Source organism: Coturnix japonica, chromosome 14, assembly GCF_054131305.1.
Source record: "Coturnix japonica strain WE chromosome 14, WE-NBRP24, whole genome shotgun sequence".
Classification (NCBI taxonomy): Eukaryota; Metazoa; Chordata; class Aves; order Galliformes; family Phasianidae; genus Coturnix; species Coturnix japonica.
In genome coordinates this window covers 11,588,870-11,616,492 of record NC_140676.1, presented here as the reverse complement: position 1 = coordinate 11,616,492, position 27,623 = coordinate 11,588,870, and the positions used below count along the sequence as shown (strand labels likewise).

Here is a 27,623-nt window from a genome sequence, read left to right as displayed (position 1 = left end):
TTCTGCTTCCTAGTGTAGGGCATCCTTGAGATTTTATACTCGTGAAATATAGAAAGGAGAGAACTATCTTAGGGTAGCTTCAGTGGCATGATTTAACTTTTAGAAACCCTTTGCAGGTAAACAGCAGTGGATATCTTGAGTATTATTTTGTATCTCTTGCCAATACAAGCTCAATATTTTTTCCTCATAAAATTCTTGAAGCTACTATGTAGAGATTTTCATAGTGTTCAGTGTCTCTCATGTAGATTATTCATTTTTAAGTCCAATCTGCTGGGCAGTGTCCCAGTTCTTGAAAGATTCATTTTTCTAACATCTTTTTATCCAAGGAGGCATATGTTAGTGCTGCCTTTTACTGCCCCTTGGGCAAAATATTTTCTGTTGGGTTAAGCAGAATCCATGCATAGTTATCATGAATTTTGTTGCACTTTCTGTTACATTAAACTTTTCACTGAGGAAACTGGGGAAAAGTTTCTTACCTTAAAATTCATGTTAGAAAATATCAACAGTGGTGATCTTGAAAGCTACATCAGGCTGTAATGTAAGCATAGAAAATAGGTGTGTCAAACACCTAAATAAGATTCTTTTTCTTTTTTTTTTTTCTGACCACCTAACAATTTCTGGAGACAGTTTTCAGCTCAGCTGAAGTTCTCTCTGACTTTTATGCCATAAAATATGCTTATAAGTGTTGGTTACTTTTAAATAACATCTTTGTTCCACTGTAATGAAATTGATTGAAATAATGAGTCATGTCAGAAGAAAACCTGAACTGGTGCTGGAGTTCATTTGGCTTGTGAAAAATGGGGACGTGGCCAGTGGGGCAGTAATTATAACATCTCCTTGAGCTTTTGAATAGCCGTGGACAGATGTGTTTAATAGTGCCTGGAAGGCAGTCTGTCACCAGACTTTCCAGAAAAACAATGTAGCATTTGAGCTAAGCATTGATTAATAAGTCATTTTTGTTAGGTACTTTGTTTGCAGCTGGCCATTGTATGCATGAAAGTGAGATCAGTCTGTGTTGGTTAAACTGCCCCAGTGATTAAGTACTTTGCACTTCCTTAGGTAGCAGCTTATGATATCAAACAAAGTAAGAAGCAAAACAGTTTATGATTTTTTTTTTTTTCTTTTGCTGTTTCATGGTTTCAATATTTTGTAACTCATTCCTTTTCAAAATAGAGGTTTTTGGTAAGGTATTCTTTGTTCTGTGACTGTTATAAGCTTGGGTGAAAATATTTCTTCTACTTCAGAGAGGTATTGTTTCATGAGTACTCTTTACTTAGTTCACACTCCAGGGAGTTCCTAATGCTCTGTCACAGTACAAACTACACCCATTAGTTTGTAGTTTTGTTAAATTACTTTAGTTACAAATAATGCTACTCTAAGGAATCTTGTGAAACTCAGTAACCCAAACAAATGCAACTTTTTTTTTTTTTTTTTTTTTTTTTCCTGGTGGAAAAGATGATAAAATTAAATAGTCAGAGAAGATATGTTTTGTTTCTGGATTAACTGAATGATAGCAAAAGGAGATCTGTTATCCCACCCCAAACACTTCAGATTCTGAAATAATAGCATACTGTGTTTGTCAAGCTTATGACTGTCTCTAGTAGGGCTAAAGTGGAGCTAGTGACAGTTATAAATGATACAGGCTGCAGTTTCACTGCATACTGTGGCATGATTTGTGTTTCCACACAACCAGATTCGGCTTTGGCTGGGGAGTAATTTTGAATGAAAGGTTCCAGGAAGCCATAACTCCTTAATATTAATTGCCTGACGTTATTTTTGTCTACACATAAAGATTCAGCTCTGACAACTGTAAGCTGATACAAGATCTCACTTGGGGAAATGTCTGTGTTTCTGACAGATCCCTGGTCAATATTTTACTGTCTTTTTCCTGAATGCTCAGAGCAGCTGCTGCAGCTGCAATTCACACAGCCCTGCTGTTCTGCTCCCAATGAGCAGTAATGGGAAGAAGGGTGGGTTCTCTCAGCAAGTAACAATTAGTGGGGTGGCTCTGGGCCAGACCGGCCTCAACAAATCCAACACTTTCTTGTGACCTGTTGCAGCACTGAGTTCTCCTTCAGCAATTTTCTGTGCTTTCTGACTATCACCTATATCACCTTTCCACAGCAAGGCCAATTCCTCTCTGTGTACCTTATTGCTCTGACTGACATCTAACGCTTTTTCTGGCTGCAAACTATTCTCACCAATTTGTAACTGCCACTCTGAAAGTGTTATATTGTGGAGGAGAAAGGCTTGCTAAGAAAGAAGAGTTTTCAAAGGTTTTTACATATGGGTATGCTTATCTGCTGAGATAAGATCTATGTTACATACTTCTAGTTTTGTCTGTACAACACATATTAGTTCTTCTTTTATCTTCCACTGAAGCTTCTTTTGTTGCACTTCTGAAATAATAAAACCGTAAAGGACTGTGACAGAATGAAGTTCGAAAAGTTTTGGAATCTTTCTGGAGGCTTCCTCAATTCCTGCAAAGGGTTGAATTGGAATATTTAGACTGAGTGTTTTAGATTTAGATTCTTTTTACTGTGATTTATTTTTTTTCTTCCTTTTTTTTTTTTTTTCTTTTATCTGGGAGAATATGAAAAAAATAAAATTAAAATCAGTCTCCAGAATCTGGCTGATGTGATGAAGAGCTTAAATCCAGATTCTGATATAAACCTTGTTTTTATTTTCCTTATTTTTAATATCTTGATAGCTCTTACACAGCAGAATATATATGATGTTTTATTAGGCTCCTCTCACCTGTAGTAATAATGAAGCAGAAGAAAAGCCTTCTTTTATGTTGAAGCAGTAGTGCTTGCAAATAAACTGGTGTTTGATCAAGTGATCTGAGTTAGACCTCAGTCCTCTCTGTTGCTGTTTGTGTTGTCTTGGATGAATTTGTAGTGCTTATTTCTGAGATGCTAATGAGACTCAGCTCACGTAAGCACTGGGAAAATGCTGGGCTTTGTGAACTTATTTCCTTCCCTTTATCACATGAAAGATAAGGTAAGAGAAAATATAGACCATAAAGTTTAAAGTGTCTGGATTCAGAGAAAGTTAGAAATGCATCTACAATTAAGCTGGGAGTTATTTTCAAGCAACTGCTATTTGGTAATTTATGGCTCTTTTGTGCAAGGTAAGATGACAGCATGGGTGCTCTATAAATCATGAAAATTAATGTTGCCCGGCACTATTAGAATAGCGCTGTTCTTGATTAAATCATCTGGGCTCTGCTTTTGCTCCTACAGAAATCTTGGTGCTGATCTCAGTGAGACTGCCAGCTTCTCTTTCACAGAACAAACAGCCTGGCTACTCTCAGAGGGTTTTCAGTTCCTACAATGAAAATAGCCCTTTCAATATAAATCAATATCCCAAAGTCATGAAAAGTCTGTAGCCAGGCAAATAAATAGCCAGAAAATCCCTAGGTTCTCTTTAAATGTTTTGTGCAGTCACTAAAGTGCTGAAAACACTAACAGCTTCAGAAATAAATGAGAGAGTAAATGGATAAATTATTGCAGTTACCTAATTAGGTTGATTTTAAAAACATGCTTTAGAACTTCCTACTTTCAAATAGAGTTAAAATAGTGCATATAAGAGGGAGAGCAGTGTTTGGGAGGAATACCAATGCAAGACCCTCCTTCTGTGGAAGAGTCCTTCTTGGCAAAGAGACTGCTTATATCTTCAGGGGAGAGGAGCAAACAATATTCAAAGGGTGAATCTCACCAACTGGAACCTTTTCATGTATATGGAAGTATGGATGTCCGTGTTGTAATAGCTTATCTTTAGGTGTCTTTTTTTTTTTTTTTCTTTTTTTCCCCATTTCTGGGATTTGTTGATATTTTAACTTTGTTGTATATGCCAATGGGATTTAATACAAGCCAGCATCTCGGAGAAAAGCACTTCCATTAATGTTAGCCATGCTTTGAGCAAGGAAATGAATGAGTTCTATAGAGCTTCCTTTCAAAATGAGTTTATTTATAACAAAAAATCAGAGCTTCCCAAAGATTTTTTCCAGCTGAAATGGAACAGGAATTAAATATTGTTTTTTGCCTACAGTTTGCAGGGGTGATCTCAAATGTTTTTCCATTTTGTTCTTTTGCAAGATGCACAGAAAGCCAGAATATCAGCTTTCAGTGCTGGTCATCAGTGCAGAAAGGCGTGTACTGAAATTGGAGAAACCAGTCTGTGAAGAACTGAGCAACAACAAAACCCAGTGAAATGAGTGTTGTCTCAAGCCAGCAACAAACCTAATGTAAATTAATTTGGAGATATTTTAATGTAATGCATTAAAAATGCTCTTATTTTACCAGATCAACCCCTGAAAATGGGCACTAATCCCATAAGCTAACACAGTCCTTCTCAATTGCATTGTCTTCAGATTCCCTGCTATGATATGAAGCACAGAAAGATACTTAATTTTCTATGGCTTGGCAACATTTTACTAAACATGGACTGAAGTTAATATACGCTTTGTATGTACAGTAAACCATGGCTGTGTCTTGTGACAATTATGAAGAATTTTCATTTGTGGAGGAAAAGCACTGATTTATCCCTCAGAATTAAATTTCCCTCCTCTCCTTTCTTTTCCTCTCCTCTCCCCTTCACTTAGCTGTGCTTGTCCCTGTTATCTTACTGGAAAAAAACTCTTTTCTATGAAAGAAAATTCTTACAAAGCACTACACAACACATTAGCACTTTCAATTTTCTCTGGTTGCTTTTGACAGGGGTTAATAAAGTCCTGACATTAGCTAATTAAGCTGTAAGCAAGCCTTCTAATTGCAAACGTGTCTAGTCAGGACATGAATGATATTTTTGATAGGAGTCATTCCCTTGGCTGCTTACATTGAAGGGATTTAATGTTATGCAAAGTGATGGGAAACATAAGCATTGCTGAAGATCCATAAATGTTCAGCTTGTTCTTAGCTCTTCTGAAGGCGTGTTTCTATTAAATGAATAATGATGTTAGGGGTGGGGACCTCCAACATGTGCCTTCTTTGCAGCCTCCGTGTGATCCCCTGGGAGCCTCAGCTCAGGTGGCTCTTGCAGGCTGCCACTTTTTTGGCTGGAAATGCACAGAAAGAAGAGCTGGAACAGCAAGGAAGCAGGAAGGTGGGTAGGAAGCCAGAAAACTTGTCAGGAAATTTCCACTAAACTGGTTCGTCCTTGCAGGATTTTGCTGTTTTGGCTTTTTTTCTGGAGGAAAATTTCTATCTATTTCAGTTGAGGAGCTGTGCCATCTTTGAACAAAGAGCACCAGGTCTGCCTGGCTGGATTCATACCCTCCCTTCCCACGTTACCTAAGGATTGCAGGCCCAGAGCAGGCACTGCAGACCAGGCGTGCTGCTTTGGTGGGGCAGGGCAGTATCTCTGAGACTCCTGGTACCTCCATTAAGACCCTGGGCATCTGCCCCAGGAAACTCGTGTGGTCAAAAACCAACTATGAAATCCAGAAGTATTCTCAGCCAGCCCTTAGTTACCCTACAGCATTTAAATCTGAAAATGCCTGAATTAAGAGGAAAAAATAAATTAAAAAATAAAAATTAAAGCGTGCCTCAATGTAACATTACTCTGTTACGTTTTAGAGTGTGTCATTGAGAAGTGCTCCTCAAAATGCTCATCTTGCTTCTCTCCTCCAAGTACCCAGGATGAGTGGTATCTACTTTTACAAGTTATGCCATTGCTGCCACCATTAATGAAGCACTTGCCCTGTAGCTACTTGTATCTTTTTTTTCCCCAGCAGAAGTTGCTTTGTTTACCTATCTACCTATTTATTTATTTAAAGCGGATCTCATTGTAACAGCCCTCTTGCTTCCTTTGCCTTGCTGTTTAAGCATAGAATTTCAATTACGTCCTTGTCACCTCTGAAGTATTAAAACCATTTCCAGTATTGTTGACATTGGATATAATTCCTTCCTCTGCACTCTTCAGAGGGCCTATCAAAAGGGAATGTGTTTGACAGAAATCAATTGTTTTGTTGGTAGCCCTTAATACAGTCAGATGAACAGAATTTAAAATCAACTTCACTTTGAATCCAGGGAAAAAAACAATACAAGCACAATGACTGAATATGACTAATCTCCTTATTTTTGTTGCTGCTGATTGCCTTTCCCTCCCTCATTTAAGCAGAGGTTTACATATTCATGTGAAAAAGCTTACTGACAATATACTGATGTCCACACATTTTGCAGTGCAGATTGTTTTTATTTTTATTTTTTGGTCATGATTTACTTAATCCCAGTCTGTTTCCCAGATTATTAATTGAAATTTGGGTTATTAACCCGATGATATTAATCTTCAGTGCTTTCTAACTTGTTTGGTACTGACTGCTAATGAATAGCAGCAAATCATCAGGTAGAAATGTAAGATATGAAAACTTTGCTTGCACAAGAAGGAGAAGGCAATAATGTATGGAAAATCTCTGCTCATTTCTCAACAATTAGTGCTCCAGCATCAGTGCAGCCATACAAATCGCTATGGTAATGCCAGTTTGGGTTGCTCATCCTTGTGGGTCCAGTGAGCAGATGCAGTCTGTAACAGAAATGTTGGGTTTACTGGCCACACACAGCTCATGTGTGCTGCTTATCCAAGGCAGGTATTTGGGTCAGGTTGCATTTTGGAGGACACAAGGCATGGCTGAGTTTTGATGTAAGATGGAACTCTGAGGTTTATAGTTTTTTATGCCTTGCCTCTAAGAAAAGATTTTCTGCTCCCATCCATTTGAAGTCCAGTTGATAGGTTGGTCGTGTCTTAATCATTGGAGAGAAAATCTGCAGTGTTTACTTTCGTGGATCGTGCAACCTCTTCAGAGCCTGAACTAATGGAAAATGAAATCTTCCAGCTTAAGCAGTGAAATAGAAAACCCTGGGCAATACTTGGTGTTAAAACATATGGTATTGCAGCAGAATGGAGAATTTTCAGCATTTAAAAAAAAGAAAAGTGAAATAGACAGCAATGCCAGTAGCCAAGTCTGTTCTGTTTTTGTTTGTTTTTTCCCCTGGACAGATTGATTTTCTTCTAAAGGATCAAAGACACCCAGTGTCCACTATTTCCACTCCAATAGCTAATATAAAACAAAGAAACGACAGAAAATAAAACCTCAAACTTCCCCCTTTGCATCATACAAATAGACACTGAAGAAACAGAAATTAGGACTTCTCTTGAGGAAAAATAAGAACAGAGATTTACTCTCCTGCCATCCACAAGATCAACACATGTGGGGCTTCTGCATTCTTGTGATTGTTCCTTCCTGGGAGCTGCGCTGCTAGGTGCAGTGGAACGAAGCAGTGCTAGAACAGCGTTTGCATTGAATAAATGTAATTTGGTCAGAATGGAATGCTGCTTACTGTAGCTGGGATTAGTAGCCGTATAGTTTTCCAAGCAGTAATGTACCCTGTGAAGCTTGTGTTAATTTCTAGGTGGTCTGTACAGGAATGTGCACTCCTACTTTTTCGTCATGGTATGTTTTCATGTGGCTGTGCAGGTCTGGCCTCTTTCCTGGGTTGCAGCTGGGAGAGATGTACAGTTAGAGCATCACTTATACTAATTTGTTAGTGGAGGGAGTGTTTCCTCACTGGTGTCTTGAGAATAGGTTGGTTCACAAAGCATAGAAGAGCCAGAAGTAATATTTATGTACTGCAGGAGATGACAGAGTTGCATTCCAGCTGTGGCATTTGTTCTGTCCAGGCAGAATCTGAGCAGTGGTGGAAATTCTGCCTATCAGCTGCTGCATGGCCCTGAGCTGCAAGGAGCGTAGGGCTGTGAGCTGTGGCCACGCGAGCAGCTCTTGAGACGGTCTTGGCCCACTGGAAAGCTGCATCAAGAGTGTGGCCCAAAGGCAGTACCTTGGCTGAGAGAAAGGCTTCCTCTGCTGGGGCTGTTTATGGGCCTGAGGAGTTTTCTGCAAAGCAGACAGAGATGAAAAGTGCTGAGCAGAGGAGAGAAACTGTGCAAGGACACAGTAGGAAGGGAAAAAGATTTATTCTCCAGTCATTTAACTTTAATCTGTCCATCCCAGCAGGTCTGTGTTTTCTTGCTTTAAAAGGTTACCTTGGTCTTGCTTTGCATATTTTTCATTTTAATGAAACCTGCCTTTGTAGCCTGAAAACCTTTGGTGCCTTTTGGCTTTGAAGCAGTGAAGCAGTTCCAACTTGAGATACAGTCTAGTTCACGTCTTGTAACACGTGGCATTCAGTGGAGAGGAATATTTCTCAATACATATAGAAATAAAGAAATTTGCTCTTGAAAGAAGAATAATGAAGAAGAAAAGCAGCCTCCAGTACAAGCCCCCAACAGCCAAAATGGCACTGACATCACTCTAATTTTGTCAGCATGTACAAGGAGGTTTGCTGCATAGTGGGTGTGCTAGAGTGAGGATCAAGACAGCACTGCTTCTTCACTCCAGAAAAGTAAAACATAGCACAATGCACTATTTGTATTTCGGTATAACTTTGGTATATACAATTTGCTTTCTTGAATGTTAAACACATCTAAAGATTGGCAGCGTCAATGAACACAAAAGCTGCTCGATTGCAGGAACGTTATCATGTATTTCTTTTATTCTAGGTACAGCAAACAAGCCCAGTTTATGTGTTTGCTTCCCTCACTGTAGATCTTTCATTTCCTTCTTGGGCTCTTGGATCATGCTGATAAATATGCATAGGCACTGAGTGAAACTAACAGGTGCTATCTTTGAGGAATTGACATGATTCTGTTCAAGATATGACTGTGCTCCTTAGGGCACTCTCAGTGTCATGGGATTTGGGTTTGTGCTAAGATTGCTTGGTTGTTTTATTTTCATGTTCTCAATCAATTTCAGGAGAAATTCAAATGTTCTTCAAGTTAATTGTCTCTACAGCTGTGCAGTTTTAAATTGGAGCCACAAGTACAGAGTGAATGCTGGCCACACGTTCACTAAGTACTTCAGTTTTACCTCTCTTGTTTTGCTTTGTTTTGTTCTGGTTAAGACCAGAGGGATTACCTGCTTCATATCAGAATAATTTTGATTATTGTTTTAGTTATGTTACTCATGGATGTATCCTTAACCTCTTAGTGTGGTATGAAAAGGCATGCCAACAACTTCTTCTAAATACTACTTTCTTATGTTTGAGTGCCTATTAGAGACCTTAGCTTTGCTTTGCTTTGCTTTTGAGTGAATGTAATGAAAGCATGAAGAATATCAATGAAATCGAACATTTTAGCTTCAGGGTTTGGCACTCTAAACCTGGCTAAAATCTAAACTCTTGAATGTTTCTTTGTCAGTACTGACATAAAAAAGTAGCTGGAACTCTGAATGTTCCCTGAAGTGCAGAGGCACACAGTGATTTCTTGCATCAGCTCTGATCCTTTGTGTTTCCCTTGCTGTTCAACTGAAACCATTTTTGTCTCCTATAGTAAATTGCAGACCAGTGATAGAGAAGGTTTTGGAGAAGCTGCGTATCACAGCAGGAGGTTTTTTGGATCTTATCTTTACTACTAATTTTGAAGTCTTACTGTTAGTATCAATGAAGGCTTGGGGAAAGCTGGCAGCTGCTCTTGTAGTGTTTCCTTCCAGCAAGACCTGCAGTATTAGGCACTACACGCCACTGCCCTCATCATTGGGCCTCTCTGCTGCAGAGCTGTGCTGACCTCGTTTTCCTGCTGAGATCCCATCCTAATGAGGAGAGTATCAAGTGCCAGCTTTATTTATTTCTTTTTTGTAAATGAATGATTTGACAAGCAGAGATGAAAGTCAAAAAATTTTTAGGCAGCGAGGAAGTTCAGTACCTTGCTTGTTTGATGTTACTGAGGCATTTTGCTGATGGTGTGTCTGTGTATTAAGGAGTCTAATGTGAAAGGTTTTGGTGTGAATCTAGAGAAATATTGGTTCCTTTAGAACAGTCTTTGGCCCATCATGGAAGAGCCTGACCCAGCTGGGAAAGGGCGATGTGCTCAGTTCTGATGAAGGGCTCTGAGCTCCATGGATGGAAGTGTTGTGGTTTGTACGAAGGTCGGCAGCAGTCCCACCTGGGGCAGCACAGAAGGAATAGTCCTGCACAAAGCACACGGGGACTCGATCAGCCCGTCTCTCTGACTACAGAATGATAACTGGGTGTCTCTTTGCGCTACCCCATCCTAATTAGCAATCAGTGGATTGAATTTACTGGTTAAAGACAGGCGGTTTTAAACTACCATGAGAGAATTCAGGACAGTGAAATCTATATTCTTCTTTCTGCAAACTGTATCTTGGATAGATTACGTGTAACAGATAGAGTTTATAGACAGATGAGTAGTAGAAATTTGTAGAGAATATGTCTCATTAATAATAAGCACTTGAAATACATGATCAGTATCACTGTGTAGGGCATCTTAAAATGGAAGTTGGCATGTGAACCTCTGGTGTTTTGTGACAACAAATTTGAAGAAAATCATAAAAAATCAAGTTTTTATAAAAGTAGAAAGTGCTAGAAATTAATTATTGGCAGAGGGTAGCAGGAAGAGAAGTGGCTGTTAGATGAATAGCTCCCCTAAAGGTTTTAATTTTTAATTATAGATTAAAGGAAGCCTTTGCTGAGTTCCCTAAGATCAATATGGAGTATAGATCATTCATTCACACTACAGTGTGCTAGTGGTATGCTTATTAATATTCAGAAAGAAAAGGAAAGTAATATAAACAGCCCTATTTTCTGGAGACAGTTGCTTTGACTTGCAGCAATGGTCTGTGCTGTGCAGCCTGTTCCAAGGCAGCAGCCATGATCCATAGGTGTAGGAGTATGCAACAGAAAAAAATATGTAATTAGTAGTCATGTGTATTTATCATGACTGATTGTTCCCCAAAGCTTCCTCCTGGTGGATTGCTCCCTGGCAAGTGAGCAGCCTGCATCATGCTATAATGATGCCTTTCAGAATGCAGTGTCTGGCATAGCCCTGTAAGCACAGTTCATTTCAGTACACGAGCACTTTTGTTCTAAAATATGGCTTTTTATTGTTTTGCTTAATTTTTGCTCAAATTGAGTTGCTAAATTACTGACCCACTTTGGAGACTATTATTTTGAGTTTATTAAATTAATAATTAAGGTGTTGAATTATGTTGAGCATAGCCAACAGCCACGCTATTTCATATAAGAAAATGAAATCAGATTAAATTTTAATTTAACAAACCTTTGATTCGTTTTTCTGTTTCTGAGTAATGATGAAACACATACATTTATTTCGGTTCCATGTTTGAGTATTGATTTTTATTTTTATGACTGTTACTTTGCCAGGAGAGGTAGACTTCTATATTTATTGGCTATTTTCTGAAGTAAAACAACTGTAATCAAAGAGACACACCAGTAAGCTGGCTGCATGGCTGATGTGAGCTCTGCTTATGCTGTGGTCTAGAAGATACAATTTTAACTCCTGATGCTGCAAGCTACGTTGCTTTATTGCTCATGAAGATCATGTCATGGTGACTTCTGTTTTGTAAAGGCCAAAGGGCTGTAAGGTTACACTGAAGGGAATGAGGAATATGCAGTGTAGGAGCTGTTGGCTGCAGGTGCCAACATTAATTAAGAAACCCAATTGTGCATGCCTCCAATTCACTGTGTGATCGATCAGTTTTAAGTATGTAAGTCAGATTAATGGGAGCATGCCAGTGTTCTTCAAGTTACCCATCACTGTAATAGTTCTGCTGCTGTCTCACAGAAATATTCTCTTTTATTCTGGTTTGTGTGGCAGAGCGCAGAGACAGAGGCAAACAAACTGATGACTGAGGAAGACTGTACCTTTCCATTGCTTTTCAGTTGAAAAATCTTCTGAGCTGTATAAGGCTACAGAAGAGAGTTGCTTCTGGAGATAGAATCCTTGAGTGAAACTCTCTTCATTTATGCAAAAAGTCTCCTGTGTTAGTGTGTGGGAGTGGGATGGATGACACTGTGTCCTGCACGTGGAGTCTGCAGAGGACATGAAATCACATGGGCAGCACACCCAGAACAACTGAAAGTACCAGCAGATAATTCATTCTCTCAGGTGTTCTGTTTCTGTTACTACCTGAAAAATGATTAAACGAGGGTGTTACTAGAAATCCAGTGACAGACAACAGCATTGCCCTTTTCAGTTTTGGCAGCTCATAGAGATATCTTGAGTAATGTTCCTTGTGTTTTCCCACATTGCAGGTCTTGGTGACAAAAATGTGAAAACTTCTTTGCACTCGCTGCTGACACAGGGAGATGTGAAGAGACAGACTTGCTCTGTAAAGATGGTTTAGGTCAGTTATACTGACAGGTTTCTTAGCACTCTGAGTTAGCTCTTGTGTTCTCTGAGACAAAAAATGTCCAGAATTCTTCATCTTTCAGCAACAGGAATAAAAATGTTATTGGAATAGCTCTGGCTTAGCAGCTGTATACTCTGTGAGAGACTTCCCTTCTTGCCTCCAGATTTCAGGAACAGGGATTTGAGCTGTTAAAATTCTTAATGTTGTGATCTTTGTTTGCTGTAGCACTTTGAGTGCAGAGGTGGGGGCTGTGTGATATGTTTATCCCAGGCACATCCCAGGTGTGACACTACAAGAAATGCCACTTGCAAGAAATCACAAGATTACTTCAGTTCTGGGTGTCGCAGAGAGACATTCTTTGAAGTTATTGGTACAAGGGAGTAGGTGCGGTTAAAACATGAGCCGAGGTGCAAACTGTGGATGAAGCAAACAGAAGTCTGAAGCTTCAGTGACTAACCAAAGCATCAAACTGCAACAGAAGCAGTCTGGCACTTCAAGGGGAACAAGTGTGTATGTCCCTACCACCAGACAGCTCTAAATTCAGTATTCAAGAAGAAACATTAAAAATAATTATTTATTTAACATTTTTTCTTCCTAGCTACATACATTCTTAGTCAGTGAGGGCACTTTAAAAGTGATATGTGACGTATACAGAGAGACACTTGAACTGTGAGTTCTGAACACTACCTCTGTGAGCACAAATGTGCTTCCCTGGCTGCTGGGAGGGTTGCATAGACCCCTGCTGTATGTATATCTGTTCTTTGGGAGTTCCTTTCCTTTGGTCAAATTATGTTGCTGGAGCATTCTCACACTAACAAAGCTGCAACACAGAGCTGCCTATTAAGCTGTCGTCTTGTTTCCAGCTTCAGTGCTATATATGACCGTACTTTCTATCTACTTGTTATGACTCGTACTTCGTATGAATACCATTATACAGTGTATGTGATCTGAAATATTTTAGAAATTAATGTACTGTATCAATATTTTCATGAGCTCCTGAAGACTCTGAAAATCACAGTAAAGAGGTGCCATTCACAAATTAAAGTGTGGAAGAAAGGAGCTGGAGGAGGTTTGGGTTGTCTGCCTGTTTTTGTCAGATACATGCTATATGAAGAGTGGAAGGAGGATATGTAGGTCTCAAAATGGTAATAGGAACAACTGTATTTGCAGTTCATAGCCTATTACCAGCCTTTTTAAGTTACATTACTAAACTGTGGCTTGTAATTTGAGTTCCATGTGTTAACGTTCGTTGAGAGCCTGTTTGCTTCTCTACAAACCTTCTGGAAGGATTGTGTATAGAGACTGAATTAAGTGCGATGTTCTGTCCCTCTGCTTTGGAGTATGTCTTCTCAAGTCCTTCTTATCACTTCCTACTCTGTGAAATAATCTTCAGAAGCTTTGTTTTCCTTATGGCTTTTGTCAACTGCAATTTGGACTCTTGCTTCCCTGGGCTGAGCGATTAGGAGTAATTGTAACCCATTGCTTTAACTGAAGTCTTTTGTGTGTGAGAGCAGCTTTTCCTTTCAGTGGCACTCTGTAGGCTATCCTTTATGAGAAACCAGTGCAAGTTGTACGTTGACTGATGCTATGACCTTTCCAGGAGAGAGGGGTATTGAGCAATAAAGCTTAGTTTTGATCTTGAAGTCAAGGTACAGAGGTCTGAATCTCCACCAAATAGCAGAGATAGTAATGAAAGAAAACGTAGCAGGGATTTCTCACAAAGACTTTTTTTTACTTTTTTGTAACAAGAACATATTTCAAAGTCAAAGGGGAATTTAAGCTGTCAGGGAAAATTTACAAAAGTTGGAGCTGGGCCAGCTAGCAAGGTCTGGTATCCCTGACTCAAACAGCTCCATGAAATCTTAATTACAAGAAAATGTCAGAGCCTCAGACTTCACTTCTTGAGCAGAATGTCATCTCCTGCATGTATTCCCTGAGGTGTTTTTGGGCTGTTTGCTCAGTCCTCAATAAAAGAAACCTTTACTATGAATCACTTTAATAAACTCATGTAATACCTCTGGTTTTTCTTTTTTTTCCCCCCTCCCATTCAGATTGCTTCACTATCACAGAACTTTAAAGCTTTACTTCCAAAAACTGTGCAATATCTGAAGATGTGAATTTAAAAGTATTCCAAAACCTGAAGAAATAAAGGAGCTGCCTTTGTTATAAAGTGGCCTTGGAATAGTTCTGCAGAAATCATAAGCTTTGGTGGTGTTCTGTAGGGTGAACTTGGGTCTGCAAACTGACCTCTTGCTGTGTCTGTTAACAGCTGAGAAGGGAAGTCAGCCCTGACTTTCCTGATACATCCTCTACCAGCAGACTTGATGTTCAATAGCACTGTGAAACAAAGTGATTGTTCAACAAACCGTGCTCCTAGGGGCAGACACTGGCCCTTGGAAGAATGCTGAAAATAATCATTAAAGCAGTTCAAAGTGTAGAAGTTTTCATTTAGGTCAGGGGTTTGGAGATGAAAAATTAAGCTGAAAAATAAAATTAACTCAAAAATCTGCAGCAATTTTTTTCAAGATCAAGATGTCAGTTACAGCTTTACCCAGAGCTTTAAACAACATTATTGATCTTATTTCATTTCTGTCACTTTTGTTCCTTACCAATATGCTGTGATAGCTATATTGCATATTCAGTCCTTCTGATTATGTGTACGCTTAAATAGCAGTAATAGAGGGTAGAATTTGGTCAATGTGCTTTGAAATATTTGGTATATATTGCCAAAGAATCAAGACACTTTTATAGACAAATTCTGGCCTATCATCTGCATGCAGCCTATTGTCATATTATGGAGTGGATAAAATGTGATGTTCCATTTGAAGAACTGTGATCCAGGTAATGAGTCTTGCTTGATATGAGAGTAACTTATGAACTTTTTCCACTGAAGGACAACTGATGTTTCTAAGGTGGAATTTACTTGTGTAGCAAGTTTAAATCTACTGAGATCAGGTTTGCTGCTCTTAGTTACATGCTGTGGATCTTTAATAAGTCCTGCTGATTCCCTGCTGGGAATCCATAGACCATAACATTAAAACTTCTGGTTTATACAAACCGAAGATTTTTACCTCTGTTGTATAGATGCCATCTTTGTTTGGATGGATATGACTGTTTAGCTGCTGTTTGGGTGAGCCTGTGCTGCATTAATGAATCTGCAAAACTTAAGCAAAACCTGGAAAATTCCTCATCCTTACACCATCACTCTGCACCCAGTACAACCTGCGGTGCACATTTCTGACCTCAGCTTCCATTGGCTATTGCGGGTGTGTTAAATGGCAAAGAAATTGTGTCTCCTTCGTGCTTCAAATGTTGAATAAGCTTTCCACTAAAATATATTACTGCATGTAGTATAGTTTTATGCTAAGGATGTGTTTTGACAGTTAAGTTTGCAAGAGCTGAGCTTTATAGCTACTGTGTATAAACACTTGCAAATAGCTTTACTCATCTGTTTTCAAGCTCTGATTCAAAAATATTGCACCATTACTTTTTATTGTGCAGGAGCTGGCAGAAGAAGTGGACATCGCTTGCAGTGGAAATCACTGGTTAATATTGAGGTTTTACATGCATTGAATTTTTTTGAAGTTGCACACTCCTAACAGCAAGCTACAGCTTCTGGGTCTTTTTCTCACCCAAGAACCCTTGGCAAGAGCAGTAAGAACAGTGTTTTTCACTAATTTATCTATGCACTTCATGTTCTATATGTTTGTCTGTTTAGCTCTAAAATACCCCTTTTTAACCTGGAAAGTAGGGAGCAATTAAAATAAATCAAACACCAATGGTGGTTAATGAATAGATACTTTCAAATGTTACAGGAGGATCTTGAATTTCTGTTTAGCCATACAAAACTAGGTCAGAAAGATATGACAGTGTATTAGGGTTAAATAAGAGCAAAGATGGAGGAACTGCATGCAGCTGCATTTGTAGGTATATACATAAGCTATAATTTCGAAGATGCATGTGCAGCTAATTGCAGCACTAGTTCTTAACAAAAAGAAAGTGTTTAATTTAATTGGAAACGTTTACTGAGTTATTTTTGCCTGGGAAAAAAAATAAAAAGAGTACAAATGAGAGAAGAGAATGCATCCAAAATACCACCGACAAAATTGTCATTCGTCTGCCCTGAGAGGGAACACTGGTGAGAGTGAGAGACAGAAAGGTCAAAGGAAGAATAATTGGAAACAGCTATTTATAGCTGCTGCTGTGTACCTCCTAGGTGTATGAAAATGCAGAGTAAACCAGGAGAAGTTAATGCAGTAGGAAAGGTCAGGCAGATAGTCACTGCTGAATGACATGAACTGGGTATTTGTGGAGTTGTTTGAGTGGGAAAACCATTTCTATAGGTGAAGGAACTGACTGCAGGAAACATGGGAAATATTCAGCAGAAACATTATTGCAGTTTGAATAATCTTAATTTGAGCTCCTACATTAAGTGCTCCGGACGTGTGGGGGGAAGGAGTTATAGGTGCACACCCTGTTTGCAAAGCAGAACTAGTGAAAACTGAGCTCCTCAGTGGATGCTCTCAATAATATCCAGAACTGGGAAGTGAAAAATCATTCCAAAGAAATCTGTTTTATGTTACAGATTAGGGGCTTGGAAGGTACAATTACTGTAAATGAAAGGTCTTCATTGAAGGCTTTGAGAGATGTTATACATTAATGATCAGAGAAAATCCAACTTCTGGTTATTCTCGGAAGTCAACAGAGTTGATCTATGAATGTCAATAAAGCCTGGGCTAACATGACCAGAACTGCAAAGATCTAAAACAGGCTCTCTGTGGGAGATGCTGCTGCACATAGTTAGCTATGGGCCACTTGGCAGAGCAATTGACTTGTCTGTGTGGGTGAGCTATGTGAGGTTCTGGACTGATGAAGGTTGCGTAGGCATGCTTCAGTCAGCTCCTCTTTCTTTGTTATTGTGATTAACCAATATTTTGGCCCTTCCTGCCACTGAGCTTTAAAATAGTATTGTTTTGCTTAACAATTCAGATGTATGAGCTTACCTGTTTGCAGGAGGCATTAAAACTCATTGCTATTCATTGCAACCAAAATAATATTGAGACTTCTCCCTTCCCACCCATGCACCCTAATGGTAGTACAGACTAAGTCAGTCTTAGAAGCAGAAGAGTCCTCACACTGAACTTTTCTGTTAGAGCTGTGGATTCCATTAAACATTGATTGCCAGGTTCTCTTTGAGAAGTGCATCACTGCACCTCTTATTGAGGACTTTTGTTCTCCTAATTACCTGCTAGCAATTTGGGTCAATGCCCTCATGGCTGAATTTTCTCCTTTCAGTGAATCTCTGAGTGTGAGAACTGAACTCAGAAATCTTCCTAACTCTAAGAAATAACAGCTGAAGACGTTTAGTATTTTAATGGCCATTAATAAAATTATTTCCATTTATGTACACACCAGCTGCCTGTCATTACTGACAGAGACTTAAGAAAACAAACAGTGAAGAGGCAAATTTTCATTCTCTAGTTATCAGTTTTGTTGGTGTCAGGTTTGAAGAGTCAGTAAACGCAATCAGTTCAGATCACTGGTAATATGGTATATAAGGAGTCTTTTTTGGTCTCATGTGATTTCTTTTTTTGTTTTCCTAATATATCCCAAATCTCCCCATTGTATTTTTATTAAAGTCCGATATTATTTATTTCTAAAAAACCCCAATAAGTGTGAAATAGTAATGCCTGGGAGCAAATTCAGATTGGTTTTACTAATTGGCTTCAGTGGTGTTGTACCTTCTGCGTCTGGACACAGCAAGCAAACTAGGAGTCAAGTATATATTTAAAATTATTTATTCATATTTTCTGGTGTTTTCTCAATGACTTTGGTTGTCTTTCCATCTTCCTAGTTCAGGAGTCTTGTGCCTGTAACCGGTGAATCAGAATTCTCTGCTGCATTAAATAATACTAATTGGTTGATTTGCTAAAACCAATTCAGTGTAATTTATGCTTACTTGGCTCCAACTGGCAAATATGGTATGCACATGGATTTTTACAGATATCTTGATATGACTGCTGAAACAGCTCTCCCTTGGGAATCATGAATAACAATAATGAGAACCGTTATATTGTGCAAATGAGAATAATACATGATGCGTGTGCTTTTTGGAACATTTTCTTCCATAACAAAACTCACAGTGTCTAAATAGTGTGACATAATGATTTCTGAAGTGTGGCAAGGCAGTCTGTGAAAGGCATTGCTTTATACCAAGTTCCTTGTCAAGGCTTCTGTACTACTGAAACAGATGCTATTTATGTTTCTTACCTAGATTTAAGGTTATTATATTCGCATAGTGTTCAAAAAGGTAGTTTTGAATTCCAGATAGATTTTGCTCTTTGTCCTTTGCAGGCTTTTCCTTGTGCTGTTGTATCTTTCTGTGTTGGAAATAATGGAATAAAAATGTTTCCAAGGAGCAATCTGTACTAATATTAAACTTAGTTCAAGTCTCCATCTGATGAACCATGGAGAGCTGAGGACATGAGCTGGTGCAGGAATATTTGGGAGGAAACTGCAGTCCATGTGGGAACCTTCAGCACTAGCAGAGAACTTTGACTAACAGAAAGACAATGAAGAGAGATAAGCTGGAGGGTACGAACAATGCCACAGTATTCTGCTATTTATATTTTTTAAATTTATATGGTCTGTGATACACAAATCTAAGTGTCTTCAGGCAAAATTAATTAAATTAGAGAATTGTCTCAGAGTAAGCAGCAGAAATATCCCAAGGGAAGGATCAGATTTTGAACTATATGATCTTTCCAAAAGTAGCTTGCACAGGCTCGTAAGAGCTAATGAGGATACAGGAAAACATGACTGCAAGTGAGAAATTGTCGTCTCCATTTGTTCAGTGCCTTGAAAATGTTGTGTGGCTTATTCACATTAAAGAAATGCTGAAATATGGCCTAAGAATCTTGAGACACCTTCTAAAGAGTGAAGTTGTTTTTTTTTGGAGAACTACATGGTATCATGGTTTGTTCACTTACAAAGGAAATTGTTTTTGGTGTCACATCAGCCGTGCTCAGCACAGATCCAGTTCATTGTTTTGTGTGCTTTGTGATTTATGACAATTTTTTCTCATTATATTTCATTCATTTCCAAATTTCTCCTTTTCTTCATGGCTTCTGACCTTCTAAACGACTCCACCAGGTGAAATAGCACTAGATGTTTTCCAGAGATTCTGGCACTTTTCTGTTGTAGTATAATGCAGTAATAGTGAGGGAGACGGAAAAATAATTGTGATTTTCCTCCTGTAAATCCAGTTTTAATCTTCCTTTCCTTATGCACTTCAAATTTGCCTGTAATCTTTTGTTATTTTAGTGTTCTCAGTATCTTTTTATTTGCTTTCAGGTTTGACCACTTTCTTGCTGTTCTTATATGTTATTATTTCTATTCCGTACTGTGCAGGTTCCTGCTTTCCGTCAGGGTAATTTCAGCTAATGCACAAGCAATATCATACTTGCTGAAGTAATTATACTGTATGAATGATTTTGATCAATATGAACCTGTCATTAGACTCGTAAGGCTTTGGATAGCATAAAAAAATCTTTTCTCGTTCTCTACTGTTGAATAAAAGTCTCATCTCTCTCAGTTTAATCTGAAATACATAAAGTGAGTTAGTTGGATAACTAAACTCCATTAAAACAGTGTATAATTTGAGACTGGGTGACACTGGTTATGAAAATCAATTATTAAACACTTTCTAAAAAGCGTTGAAACAAAGGCAAGTATGTCCATAATTCATTCTGCTTCAGCTACAATATTTTGGCTCTTGTTCTTTAAAACTTTGGAAATCTGCTGAATTATCAAGATGAGGTTAAAATGAATGGAAAACTCTCAAATAAGTGAAAGATATTTGTGCTTGTTCAGTGGAGCATGTTAACTGATGCAGATAAAAGAGAAATCAGTGTTCATACCACTTGTTGGACATCATGCCGCGTCCAGTCTGTAGGGATGTAAAACCCAATGGCAGGGAAGTCTCTTCCTTGCAGAAACTAAGTTTAAACAGGCAAAATGAATTGCTATGGAAGCTGTTACAAACATTTGAGATAGTCACAGAAAAGCTACAATAAATGTATAGTTTATCTCTGATGCAAAATGTTGTCACATTAAAGGCAAAGCAATTTCTGGAATGACTGTTGTTACTATTGTTAGTATTTTTTATTAAGGATGGACAATTACAGGGTAAGAAATTGAAAGAGAAAGAAGATAGAAAACAAACCTGTAATAGCTGCATTCAAATGGTGTCTTCAAGGTATTTCTAGAATATACATTCTGCTTGGATTCTCAAATTGTTCTTCTCTTTTTGAAGCAAACTTATTAAGCCTGTGTTTGGTTTTTTTTTTCTTTCCAGTGTGAAATCAGAGTTTCTCATTGCTATGTTCCTGACAGAATCACAGCAGAAAGGTAAGTTCTTTCAGTTAACAAAATAGCCTAATTCATGAGTAATTCTCTCTAGGTTAGAGTTCTGTCATTTATAGATATTGAAAACATAAAATGTTTTATTGCTTTGTATATGGGAGCAATCAAATCAGCAATAGCTTTGAGTCCCATAACTTGCTATAGGGGAAGATATCAGGGAAGGATTTCCATGTATTCAAGGTAAGTGAAAATTACTGTTCAAAAACATACTTTTAACCCTTTAAAGACAACCGCCTTGGCAGAAATGATCTCCAACCTCTTCCTGCTTTTTTGTTGCTGTACGTTTATGCAGTGTTAAAATCATGGGGATCGTTTGCAGTTAAGTCTTCCTGGTTGTACATGAGCTAGTGCTCTCCATGCTTGTGAACTCTTGAGGAAAAAACACCTGCCCTTTGGAGCACTCCCATACTCCAACAGCAAAGCATCTAGTTGCTTTCAAGTGAGAACGAGTGAAGGCTGATGTTCTGCCCAGCCCAGAGTTTGTTCTTTGTCAGTGGCAGCAGGAGATGTGGTTTACAGAGACACTGATGAACACGTTAATGTGGAGAGAGAGAGAACCAAAAGCAACAAAACTGACAGAATAATGGATGTTATGAAATGCAATTCTTGTCAAAACTGATTTAGGAAAAGCAGACAATAATTGAAATAAATGAATACTCTCCATTGCACGTCCTCTTCCCACTCCCCCCAGCAGTAAAAGGACATATAAATGTGCTTTCTGCTTTTCCTGGTGTTGGCTCTTTCTCAAGGTTACCATTACTTGGCCTTCTGATACTTTGCTGCAAAATGCCTTTCTGGAATACAAGACATAGACTTGGTAACACAACACCCTGGAAGCAGCTGCATCTATTTCAATAAATGCAATCTCTTGTGTGGCTTGGAGTTTGTGTGATTGAAATAAGAAATGAATTTATGCAGGCAGCAACCACAGACTGTCTATAGCAAGTGGGAATGCTGGGAAAACATTGTAGTGGAGAATATGGTTTTTTTTCCTGTGTAAGTTATAAGTGAATTTGTTTCTTTATAAAGGTTCTCTTCCAGTGTTAGCTCACGAATATTGTGAGATTTGGTGTAGAAATATCTGAGCAAAACAAGGAGATTGCAGCTGCTGTTGTCTGAGAAGCTATGCATGGATGTAGTGTTCAGGATGGTTAAAATGATCATTTTGTGCTGCATGGAGAGCAAGTTCTTATGGGACAGAGCTTCCCATTCAGTGAACTGTCTAGAGCAGGATGCCCATGACAGAGACGAAGTCTGTGTTGCAGGAAGCCTCCTTCCTCTAGAGTGTTAGAAGTGTCTCGGTGGTGGTTTTTAATGTATGTGCCCAAAGTTTCCAAGCACTGGTTTGAACAGATAGTGAATGCAGAGGTACCTAATAGAAGCACAACTAAACTTGAGAAGAGAAAGTTTCTACAGTATTCTAGGAAAAGAAAAAAGATTGTAAAGATTTATCTGCCAAAAAGCCTGGAGTTAGAGAAAATTTACTTGACTTCTCAGCATTGCCAAATTTCAACTCTGACTCAGCAATGATGACTTTCCACTGAGCCTGTTAGTGAAATGTGTTTTAAGAGGTGGAGCCTTGGAGATTGAAGTCCATCACTTAAATGCAAAACAAACACAAACAGATCAAAAATCTTCTAAAACACATTGGAAAAGCAGCAAGTTAATTTTTGTATGTAATCCTGGTGGGGTGTGAGGTAAAACCAGCTGTTCCCATTTCTCAGTATCTGTAAGAATTCAGGCCTGTATGAAGACCTCAGTTAATGCTATAGAAGTGGCATGCAGAAAGATTTTTAGCATGAAAAAGGTGTTTAAGATGAATTGTGTTGTGATGAACACTGTACAGCAAAAGCAATAATAAATCAGTCAGATTTCCAATGTTATAAATGAACCATGAAGAATCTAGCATGGTCATGTGTTGATATTGAAAAAAGTATGGATTTGCTGCAGTTTAGTTTCATATGCTTACAAAAAGGAATTGTTTTCCAGATGGCCATGTTGTAATAGACCAAATTTTTTCTGTTTGTACCAGTGCATGCATTTGACAGTTTCATTCTGTGTTTCCCTTTGTGTCAAAAAATACAGAGTATCGATTTGTTATTTCTTCAGCTTAAGCGCCCTGCGTGCCTGATGAGCCAATTAGCTGCTTGCAGACTTGCCATGGGTCTGGAAATATGGGACTCGGGAGGTAGCTGTGGCAAAAAGTAGATGTGAATTAGTTGTGTGAGCATTATGCTTCCTCTGCCCTTGAAGACAGATGCGGTTTCTGAAGGGCCCTGCATTTTCTCGCTGGGAGATTTTGCTCGTGGACATGTGTACTTTCATTGCATAGTCTTCATGCATCCAAAATCTGCTTGTTCCCTCAATTTCCACATTCTGAAAATCTTCCTCTATCTATTTCTGTGTAAGTTGGTTTACACAACTCTCCTCACCTTGTAAATGTAATGCTACCTCGAAAATTCTTCTGCCACTGTAACACCATGCTCCTTACTGAGCTTTACTCTTCTGCATTCCCCATGTCCTGTTTGAGATGTGCTCTCACTAAGGTAATCTTTTCTACAGGAACATGTCCTTATTCACTGACCATCACTCAAGCTCTGTAACTCCCAGCAAACAGCCCAGCACACCTCCCTCCCTTGGGCACTGGGGCTACCATCACGCTGTGCCTCCTTCCCAGGCCAGAGAACCAGAAGGGTTTGTCCTTCAGGCCTGGAGACAATACCTGATTTCAGTACATCCTTATTGCTAAATCCCTTTGGCAGCAAACTTTATTTACATTTCATAATTACCTTAAAGCCTCATTACAGCAGACACCTGGTACTTGCTGTCACATTTAAGGTTGCAAAACAGTTTCCATGGCAACTGCTGTCTGCACACCACAGTTTTGCACAGTGTTTTCCTATTGGCTAATAAGAACCCCACAATTGCTTTCTGTCCAAGGTTTAATTTTCTCATCAATCAATTCTGAATTAATTTGAGGTGAAAGAATATATTATTCCTTATTAGAAAAAAAACTACATTCCCATTTTCTTCTAGACAAAGCTATTGCAAACATAGACAGGCTGAGGGCGACTGGTATTTTTTGGGGTGGAAAAAAAATCCAGATTTTAATTGAGTTTTAATTGAGGTGAAAACAATGTGTGTGTGTGACAGTGATTTATTTTTGATCCTTTACTTATACTGTCATGTGTCTGTTCTTTTGCTGGACTTGCTTAGCAGTTTTAAATACTTAATTTGCAAATATTACCTAGATGCCTAAAGATTGTTTTTGCCACTTGCTGTAATTTGAATCTTAACAACTCATATATGACCCAGTGTTTACATTGTTAGAATCAGTCAAAGCTAAAGCTATTTAACATGCTGTGAGATTTGGAGGCTCTAGCTTTGCATTTATCCACTTTGACTTGACTCAGACCTGGGATTTGCTGCTGTAAGTATTTGGAACTTAAAATTAGTATAATGATTTTCTTCGGACTTACATTTCTACTGACACTTGAAGAAATCTACAGAGAAAATCCAATAGGAAGAAAATAACCATCTCAGTTCTAAAGTTGTTTGCATTCGACATGATGAATTGTAAATTGATACTTCAGTAATTTTGTTTTGGGTCTCATTCTATATACATGTTCTAACACTGCCATTTAGTTTGCTCTTGGCAGTTTCTCAAGCTTTATGAAGATTTATTTTTTTTTGAATGTTCTGTCCAGTCTGCTTTGCTCAGTTGGGTACACTAATCAATATAAATTCAGTGTAAAGGATTTAAATTGTGGGATGTCTAAAGACCCAAATTCTGGGGACAGCAAAATTAATTAGGAATCTAGATGTTGGTTCCTTTTAACAGCACACAAGCTACTACTGTTAACTTGGAAATGCATTTCAGATTCATTGATAGTTCTCAGGCCTCTTGGCAGTTTCTTCTGTGCTGCTTCTTTGTTCACAGCAGCTGCAGCAGCTACAAGCCTCCCATTGCACTTTCTGGTGCAGTTTTACTTATGGTCCTCAAATGCACAACTTCCTGCTTGACCCCTGTTGTCCTCTTATTCAATTTATTACAGCCTAGATGTATTCTTTTCTTTTAAAAAAGCTGTGCAAGCTAATCACATGTTTACATATTGAGAGATCAGAAGAAAAATTCAGTTCTTTCAGAAATCAGAGCTGTATCCCTTTGAGCTGGTAGTTCAGCAGCACATTAGCAAAAGAAAAAAAAAGATACATTTACCTTCACCCTGCTTTGCATCCTCATCCATTAAATTCAGACCTTCTGGGCTTTTACTAAATTATTATTGTCATGTTAAAGTGTAATGTGAGAGTGCAGAAAGACAAAAAATGTGGAAGGAAAAAGATCACAGGCATCTTAAATAGCATTTAGTGTAAGTGAAACAGGTGAATGGATCTTTTGCTGTTTCTGTTCCAGTGCTGGCTGTTAGAGGATATTATTCCTAAGCATCCACTGAGTGTGCTAGTTTCTCAAGTCTGGCTGGTTGTTATTATAGTTGAGTTCCTGGACTGTTCTTTAACAGCACCATAGTTTTTATAGTCTGACACAGCACATTACATGACAATATTAAACCATCTTTGCTTGCTGTGCTTGAATAACAGATGCAGGGCAATAAAGCAGATGAAAGTTGAGATTTACAAAGACAGCAGTAGCTAGAAAGGGAAAATGGGACTGATCTGTGTTACATATTTGACAGCAAGTAGAGCATTATTATGAACATGGAAATGCAGGGATGTTGTTAATGAGAAAATGCATCGAATTAGATGGCAAACCAGTGCATTTTTCCTGCAGATGAGGTCACTTTCCTGGTGATGTAGGCAACTTCTGCAATTTCCTTTAGTATTTTATCATTGCAGTTTTTTGCATTGTGTTTCCAAACACTTTTTATAGGGTTATTTCTTTGATGTGACTGTCTGTTAAATTCTGGGGATTGAACATGTCAGTGTTTGAGTTTTGTCATTGTGATACCATCTACTGAAAATATCATACAGAAATCACTATAGCAGTTACATAAATAGCTCCATTTCACACTGTTCTATGGTTTCTCTTGGGTCACTCATTTATATCTCTGTTAAAAGCACGGTAGATTTATGGACAATTCTTGAGATCACATCCTTGAATGGAAGTTACCTGAAGAAAGAAGTAAGGCCCCCTGGGCTCAATCACTAATGTTAGTGGTAGCATTTACGGTTGGGTTTTATGCTTGTAGAACATGATGTAGACTAAGCTGTTTAACAGAATATCCATATGTTGTTGGAGCACTGAACCAAATATCTGTTTGCTTTTTCCTGTTGCTTAAATGTAAGTGATGAATCTAGGGACATGCTGAAATTACTGCAGGTAGGAATTACTGCAGGTAGAAAAAGAAATTTTCCAGCACGAAAGTGATTTGAGTATCTATTGATTTTCTGTGCTGCTACTAGAAATATATCATAACTGACTTCCTTTTTCTGAGCACTGTACTAAACAGTGTTTTGCTTATTTAATAAGAAAGCAATAAACACTCTCAAAAATGTATGTTTCTGATACTTTTTATTTCAAGTCTTTATTTCAACAGACGATTGTTTTAACCTTCAGTGGTACAACTAAAAAGATTTTCTGTCAAATGTATCTTTATAGAAACTCAACTGTTCCCTGACAGTTTAAAAATCATTTTAAAGTAACTATGGATTAAAGGATGAAAACAGTGCCTTCCATATAGTGACAGGGCTTCCATATTCATCTTTAATGTCGGTAATGTGTAGATCCTGTAAATTTTCATGGAAGTTGGAATAAAAAATATATATATATTCAAAAAGTGCATTTAATTAAGATTCAAAAATTATAACCAAGGGTATGTTTACAGCCTTATTTCTTTTAGTATGTCATTAACCTTATCCAATGGAATCGTGTCATATTTCAAAGCTGAGCTTGTACAATTTCACCTACTGTCTAGTGTTTTATTCACAATGCAGCTAACTTGTCATGCAGTCAGATATATCCTTCCTGCGGTTGTTCACTGATGCAGAGATCAAGTCTCTTGACAGCCTCCTTTTCAATAACTTGAATTACTAGAGATCCATCATCCTTAAGATTCAAATCATTTATTTATTTCAGTCCTGTGTTATTTTTGTGGTCTTCTTTCCAGTGTTTCTGAGTCGCTGTAGGAACATGTGTGGTAGGAGCTGCACAAGTTTGGTTGGTGCAACAAGTTGTAGCTCAGAGGGAAAGACGTCTTCTTTACCATCACTTAATGTTCTAACGTTTTGTATATCCCTTTTCTCAGCACAGCACTAGACACAGATTGAGGCATGAATTTTCAGTAATCTCTGTTCATTTCTGAGTCACCGCTGTGAAAGAGAAGCTCTTAACCTCTAGGAACTCTTTATTCTCAGGTTTATCAACTTGCATTTGTGAGATTAAGATTCCTTTGATTAGATTGCGATCATGCAGCTACCTCTAACAGTTTAATGTCTTCTTTCATAAACTGTCATTTACCATCCAACCATCTGCTGATTTCTGAAAAATCTCCTACCATTCCCAAATCCATGTTAAAAACTGTTCATGTGCAGATTTTACATTCAGTGGTCTGCCCTCACTCTGGGAGATCTCTTCAGTAAGTTATAAAAACTTTCAGTAGCTTCTTTGTAATCTTCCACATGCAGATTTCCATTTTAAGACAAATACCTTGAAGGAGCCCAAAGGGACTGTACTGACACAGTTCTCTTTGTCAGGCTCCCTTGCACCTTTCTGAAAAAGCTAACAGGTTCTTTTAACAAGGCCAGATTACGTAGAAAACGTCAGTTGTAATGGATAGGCTGCTGACTGACATTGATAATACTTGAATCTCTGTTGTAAGTTACTAGCTAATTGCTTTGGGCTTCCCATTGGGCTGACCAGTTTTCAGTTTAATTTCACTGTCATCACTCTTAATGCTTGTAAACAATGCCAATATATCCTTTGATTTTTCAGTTATGTTAAAAAGTTGTCAGTGGT

General features: G+C 38.3%; 1 long non-coding RNA gene across 1 annotated transcript in view; it reads left to right on the top strand.

Moving 5' to 3' along the window:
* Positions 1 to 27,623, top strand: part of LOC107318762 (uncharacterized) — a 143,422-nt gene that overhangs the window by 30,181 nt on the left and 85,618 nt on the right. The window contains exon 2 of the long non-coding RNA XR_014934180.1: positions 20,583 to 20,635. This is a non-coding gene — a long non-coding RNA (uncharacterized LOC107318762). The remainder of the gene's footprint in view (positions 1 to 20,582; positions 20,636 to 27,623) is intronic.